The sequence below is a fragment of the Giraffa tippelskirchi genome, chromosome 3, assembly GCF_054371585.1.
Source record: "Giraffa tippelskirchi isolate mGirTip1 chromosome 3, T2T-mGirTip1v1.2.pri, whole genome shotgun sequence".
NCBI classification, from domain to species: Eukaryota; Metazoa; Chordata; class Mammalia; order Artiodactyla; family Giraffidae; genus Giraffa; species Giraffa tippelskirchi.
Genome location: NC_137277.1, coordinates 17,574,528 through 17,581,812, shown reverse-complemented (window position 1 = coordinate 17,581,812; position 7,285 = coordinate 17,574,528). Strand labels below are relative to the sequence as shown.

At 39.4% G+C, this 7,285-nt stretch overlaps 1 long non-coding RNA gene across 1 annotated transcript; it reads right to left on the bottom strand.

Moving 5' to 3' along the window:
* Positions 1 to 547: 547 nt before the first annotated feature.
* LOC145541207 (uncharacterized) lies at positions 548 to 3,071 on the bottom strand. The gene is made up of 2 exons (XR_014078871.1): positions 2,926 to 3,071; positions 548 to 2,809 (listed from the first exon to the last, which is right to left on the bottom strand). It is a non-coding gene; the product is annotated as an uncharacterized LOC145541207 (long non-coding RNA).
* Positions 3,072 to 7,285: the final 4,214 nt, after the last annotated feature.

The window sequence follows — 7,285 nt, the reverse complement described above, 5'->3', positions numbered from 1 at the left end:
ACAAATTAATTTTTTTGGAACAAAGTTTTATTCCAAGATACTACAATAGATTTTCTTCTTAGTTCTTTAAAACAAATAAGGAAAAGGAAAACCAAGAAGACACAGGAAGCAAGGAAAGAAAATCTGTCTTTAGGCTAACTCCACCCAAGAATCATAACATATTTTTGCAGAATATTATTATAAAGCTAATTATGACAACTAACATCTGTTGGGTTGCTAGGCATCTGTGATTGGCATTTAACATTTAACCCTCATAGTAACCTTATGTGATCGACTTACTACCCTATTTTACAAATGAGGAAACTGAGGCACAGAGAAGTTATATAACTTGTTCTAAGTCATCAAACTAGTAAGAAGCAGAACTGGAATTTGTACTCAGTTCTGACTCTAAAGCTTTTGTTTAACCTGTATGGGAAAAAAAAATATCTGTTATGGGTTAAAAATATCTGTTATGTTAACCTTAACTGTGAGAGCACTAAATACAGAAATACCTTTTCAAACTTCATCTATCCATCTGGGAAAGCCTCTATGAGAATTGTACTTTCTCTTTTTCTTTCTTTTCCTTAATCATCTCCCATGATTAAATATTTAATTAGCCTATGGTCACTGAGATTTTAAACAATGTTGCAGGCAAATTAGTAAAACTGATGGAGTAAGGACATCTGAAAATTCATCCCTCCATAAAAGCAACAACAAAACTGACCCCAAAAATGGTCAGAATCAACCTTTCCTGAACTCTGGAAATTTAACCAACAGGCTTGCAGCAAACCAGGGAATCATTTATTCAAGGAAAACAAATTAATTTCTGTAAGAACAATGAGATCTGTGTTGCCCCATTTTACAAATGAGGAAACTTTGCACACTTGTTCCAGACCTTTGCTCTCCATGCCTTGAAAAATAGCCCACATCTCTGGTACCAGAGGAAGCAGAACAGACCGGGAGGGCCTTCAAAGCCTCACTTCCAAAGCGCCAGCATTATTTTACACATTTGGTGGTTCCCTGGAAGACCTTACTTGAAAGGTTTGCCTTTGACCTGACTGGAAGGGGCCTAATGTAAAAGGTCTCTTCTCAGATAGTATTTTTGGAAAATAGTTCCAGGTAAATATTTTAACAAGACAGTTGTATGAGGCTGTGGATAACAGTTTGAGGCAAAAAACAGCCTAACCAAACATCTTAAAAGGCAAAGCTGAGGGGCTTCCCTGGTAAACAATCCACCTACCAAAGCAGGAGACACAGGTTCGACCCCTGGTCCAGGAAGATCCCACATGCCATGTGGCAACAATGCCCCTGTGCCACAACTATTTAGCCTGTGCTCTAGAACCTGGGAGCTGCAACTATGAGCCCATGTGCTGCAACTACCGAAGCCCATGCACCCTAGAGCCAGTGCTTTGCAACAAGAGAAGCCACTGCAATGAGAAGCCTGCACAACACAATTAGAGAGTGGCTCCTTTTCTCTGCAACTAGAGAAAAGCCTTCACAGCAAAGAAGACCCACAGCCAAAAGAAAGAAAGAAAGAAAAGCTGAGGAGTGAGATGCCCACAGAGACTTCGTAATGTTCCAACACATTCCTGGGAAACTAGAAGACCGCAAGACATATTCCTGGGAATCTAAAAATAACTATTAGCCTTAATTAAAGAGTTCAGCAAAGTTACAGGATGTAAGTAAATATACAAAAATTAGTTATATTTCTACACAACAGCAATGAGTACTCCAAACATGAAATTAAGAAAACAATTCCATGAATAACAGCATCAAAACAAATAAAATACTTGGGAAAAATTTTAACCAAAGAAGTGCAAGATTCACACTGCAAAGTATGAAACATTGTTGAAAGAAATTAAAGAAGGTCTAAATAAAATGTAAAGACATGCTGTGTTCATGGATAGGAAAGTACCATTATTAAAATTTCACCACTTCCCAAATTGACCTATGGTTTCAGGGTAATGTCTATCAAAATCCCAGCTGACTTCTTTCCAGAAATTGCCAACCTAATTCTAAAATTCATATGGCAATTCAAGGAAAAAGAAAAACCGAAACAACGTTGGTGCTTTCAAAACCCAGCTTCAGGCTACTGCAACCACAGTGTGGTGCTGGCATAAGAATAGACATGTTGAATCAATGGAACAGAATGGACAGTACAGAAATAAAGCCTTATATTTACGGTCTATTGATTTTCAACATGGGTGCCAAAGCAACTCAATGTGGAAAGAACAGTCTTTTCAAATGGTGCTGGGACAACTGTACATCCAAACACAAAATAATGAAGCTCAACTCTCACACGTCACACCATATAAGAAAACTAACTCCAAATGGATCAAATATCCAAAAGGAAGAGCTAAAGCTATAAAACTCTTAGAAGAAAACAAAGGAGTAAATTCTTATGACTTTGCATCGTGTATGCGCTGTGTTCAGTCACTCAGTCAGGTCTGATTCTTTTTTGACCCCATGGACTGTAGCCCACCAGGCTCCTCTGTCCATGGAATTTTCCAGGCAAGAATAATAGAGTGGGTTGCCACTTCCTACTCCAGGGGATCTTCCTGATCCAGGGACCGAACCCACATCTCTTGCATCTCCTGCATTGGTAGGCAGATTCTTTACCGCTACACTACCTGATACCCAAAGCATAAACAATCAGAGGAAAAATAGATGAGCTGGACTTTACAAAAATTAAAAATGTTTCCGCTTCAAAAGACACTATCAAGAAAGTGAAAACAATAGGACTTTCCTGGAAGTTCAGTGGTTAAGACTCCACACTTCCAATGCAGGAGACACAGGTTCAATCCATGGTCCAGGAAGATTCCACATGCCCCTGTGGACAACTAAGCCCCTGTGCCACAACTACTGAGCCCACGCTCTAGAGCCATAACTACTGAAGCCTGCATGTTCTAGGGCCCTTGAGCCACAACTAATGAGCGCCTGTGCCACAGCTACTGAAACCTTCGTGCCCTAGAGCCTGTGCTCCGTGCGAGAAGCCTCTGCAATGAGAAGCCTGTGCACTGCAACTAGAGAGTAGCCAGTCACTGCAAATAGAGACAGTCTGTGTGCAGCAACGAAGACCCAGCATAGCCCAAAATAAATAAATAATAAATAAATAGAGCAGTGTGTACTCATCAAAAAAAGAAAAAATCGTGAGTGTCACATGTTTGGTTAAGCACAGTTCTTCAAACTTTGAGGCGCTGAAAAACAAACTTTTGGCACTAACTTATCAGATCACTGATGGGCTCCTGTGACAGTGAATTCCTTCACTTTCGCATCTTCTCCTGTCCACTTTTCCCCAGTCATCACGACTGACTGTATATAAAAATAGAATGATTATAAAGCAATAGGTAGCCAAAACAATTTGGCAAAGTTTGTTATCTTTCTCCAGAATTATCTCAATTCTCCAACCCTTCACTTTTTAATAGCTTGCCCATGGTCTTGGTCCCATGAGCTTACTGTTTTTTCTTAACCAAGCAGCCCTTCTCTGAGATTAATATCCTTGTGTTCATCCCTAGTGAAATAAAAGTATGCGGCCACTCTAAGTTACCCTGTTTCTTCCTCCTGTCTTTAGTGCAGCCTTTTATTCACAAGCTTGTGTCTGGGCAAAGGGGAGAATGAGTGAGAATGAGTCAACAGCTCAATGTGGAGGTTGCTACAGCAACTACTTTCCTACAAACCAAAGGACAAATGGTTTCAGATTCACAGTGGACACTGTACTACAGATCATTTCCATTTTGGCCCAATTCCTTCATTTTACACATAAAAGGTATGCCGACTTCTAGCCCATTACCTTTTTAATTCATGAGCTTCTCTTTATGGAACAAAACATGGGAACAGTTTTTTGTTTTTTTTTTGGCAACTTTAAAAAATAAGTTTTATTTGAATAATTTCAAACTCATAAAATGTTACAAAAAGAAACAGATCAAGAAATATGTGTATATTTTTACCCAGATTCCCCTAGGCAACAGTTTTTATTAGCCTCAAAGACCATCTCAGAGTCAAAGTTTAACAAATGCTGTCCTAAATGGTTTTGAAAAATATATCTTATTTGAAGAATAAAGCTCAAATGTTTTCGCATCAGCCTTCTGCTATAGAACACAAAATAAGGGAACATTTCTTACCTGTTATTTTTTTTCTCCAAATTCTTCTATACAGGTCCAGACAGATGGGCTATGTTTCCTTTCTATTAACTGAGGAGACAGAGAAGAATTGAGGACTGAAGCCTGTCATCACTGTCCTGAGTGTACTGAAATCCTAACAGCTCTAGCTGAAAAAATGTCCAAATCAGGCAGTGAAAACAGATTTCAAATAGGACAAACTCCACAACTATCTATGCTAGAATCCCAAGGCAGGCAGGGCAAACTGGTTCCTTGGAGGAAGGCAGTCAAAGAAATGAGCAGAGTGACCTTAGACCCTGTTCCAATATATTTGAAGTACTTGGGGAGGGGCTGACCCCCTTTCCTTTATTCATCTGCATAGGTCCATGAGCCATGAGAACATGACTCCCCACGTGAGGCTCCTCAATACAAGACCTCCAGCTGCACCACGTAAACCCTTTCTTGGGGTGGGGTGGGGGCAGCCTAAAGAATTTGAAGTGGTGAATCTGTCTTTCCATCCAAGTTCTGAGAGTAGCCTTGAAGAAGAGTCCCTGGCAGTGAGGAACAGAGGAAGACACAAGGAAATCAGGCAGACCTGAGTTTGAATTCTGATTGTCACTTTCTGGTACAGTGACTTGAATAATGAACATCTCTGTCTTACTTAGTATCATTTACCTCGTAAGGCAGTTTGAGGATTAAGTGAAAGAGCATATGCAAAGCACCCAGCATAGACTGGGCACGAAGTAGGTGCTCAGAAGTGATGATGTCATATTTGCACTGGCCAGAAACCCTGAGGATGCCCAGAGGTGGCCTGGCCAAGAGCTCCAGAAGTGTGGAGTTATCACAGGGAAAACAGCTCTAAAGGCGCTATTCAAGTTAGAAGCCAACTTCAAGATGCAAGGTACAAAAAGCCAAACTGTCATCATTTAGCTCTTACTACAAGGAAATGAAGAACTGCGTAGAAAATTACTTGCAAAGCTCATAAGTGGTTTTGCTTCTTATTAACAGTGTGAATCTAGGCAAGTTATCCAGTGTCTCTGAGTTTCAATTTCCTCATCCCTAAAATGGGGATAATAAGAGTTGTTGGGGGAAAAAAAAAAGTGTGAAGTAATATGTATTCAGTATTTACCATGTATCAAGCACTATGGTAAAAGCTTTAGGCACACTATCTTACTTGTATAGTAAGTATAGTGCCTGGAACATAATAAGTATCTAAGAGATGTAGGTATTAAAGAAATGTTATAGGGCAGAGGAAGAATTACTATGCTTTTGACAAGGAGTAGAAACGTTGTAATATAGGTGGTAAGAATAAGATGCAGTTGAGACAAGAAAAGTAGAGTAGTTGCTAGGTGTGACAATCTCAAATTTTTGAACTATTACAAAAAAAAAAAAAACCAAAAGAACAGCCACTCTAAATCATCCCAGAGGACGGACCCAAGTGAGTTCTTTTTCATTTTTAATGCTGATGCTTTTCTGAATCTGAGAAGCTGCCGGGATTTCAGTACATACCAAAAAGTGATGACAACATCCTCAAGCGTGCTAACTTTTGTGTGTACACACCTGTCTAAAGAAAACCAAGGCCAGCTGACTGGGAAGCTTGGTGACCACAGCTCAATTTGTCTTCATGGTGTGACCACACCCATCTCATCAATATTCTCAACAGTGGGGTAAATAATTCAATAGGGATAAGGCTTTGGTTTTCCTCTAATTCTCTCATAATGCTTATGTTCTTGGTACAATATTGATGTACCACAGACAAGCCAGCATGTGAACATGCTCTGTCTGGATAACTATATAGCCTTTCTACATTGTACAGTCCTTTAGTTTCTAAAATCATGGAGCTTGTATTGTTAAAAACAATGAAGTGACTAAAAGAATTTTTAAAAACTAAGCCATCAGTCTGGATCTGTGTAGGTGAAGGAAGGAGAAGCAGCTTGAAGTCAGAAGAAAAAGTATACTTAACATTTAGGATTATCAACCACTGCTGGTTTTCCATAATATATTTCATTCCTGATTTCATCTGCAAGAGACATGATTATTACTGCCATTCACAAAGTTGTACTCAATTAAAAAGCCCTTGGTTCAACTTTGAGGTGGATTTCAGATTCAAAATAGACTACCACCCTGCTAACCTATTTACCTGGTGTTTGTCAATAACATACAGGCTTCATTTAAGAAACCTACTCTTATAATTACCTGAAAGCCAGTGATGAATCAAGTTTTTGTAGGGCCTGAACCTTATCTACTTTGGGAAATTCTAATAAAAGCACACAAAGATAAGAATACAAAAATTGCTAGGACCACTCCCAAGACCTTGGAAGGGACTTATGCAAGTGAGGAGCCCTAAAGCTTAAGCTTCATTTAATTCATGACAAATCTATCTCAACTGGGGCCCTTTACCAAACTTACTTAATGCAAGGGAAAATATCATTTCAACTTGGAAACACCCTAGTCATTACAGGTAATAAAATGACTTAACTCGAGGGGTAGCATCTTCCCTTGGCATCTTACCTTTGGAAGAAGATGCAATAAAGTTTATATCTCACCATGGCAAATGTTGCCTGAAGCAAATTAGCTTTGTCTAGTAGAAAGACTTGGCCCCATCAAAGAGCCCTACCCCCAACACACACTTACTGTATTGTGACAATCTTTTGATGGTAAAACTTTGAATGAGTTTTAGGAGTACAGTATTAATTTATTTCCAACACCAGATAGCTCAGATTCTTTCTTTACCTTTTCCTGTCATTTATGATAAACACAGAAATTCAAAAGGAACAAGTTGATGTCTCTTCCCTTAAGAATCTTTTCTGACCCACCACCCATTTTCTACTTTGCTGCCCCTGCCCACCTTGTTACCCTGCTGCACACATGCTAGCATGGCTCTCCTATATTTTCCCATCAACATCCATCTTCCTCTTTCCAGTGTCAAAGCTTCTTGGGGACAAAGTCCTTGTCCTATTCTTCTTTGTGTCCCCAACACAGCACTTAGAACAGTGCTGACACACAGTAGGCATGGCACTCTGTGAATGTTTTTGAACGAATTCATCAATTTTTGTCTACTGTGATTCCACAATTTATTTTCCTGTTGTCTGCATAACCACAGTGAAACTCTGATTCTTATTAGGGACTCTTGGCATTATAAAATGTTTAGAAAAGGTGGTGAGTTTAAGACATTGTATTGACGCTACTGAAACCTCCTGGTGGAGGGA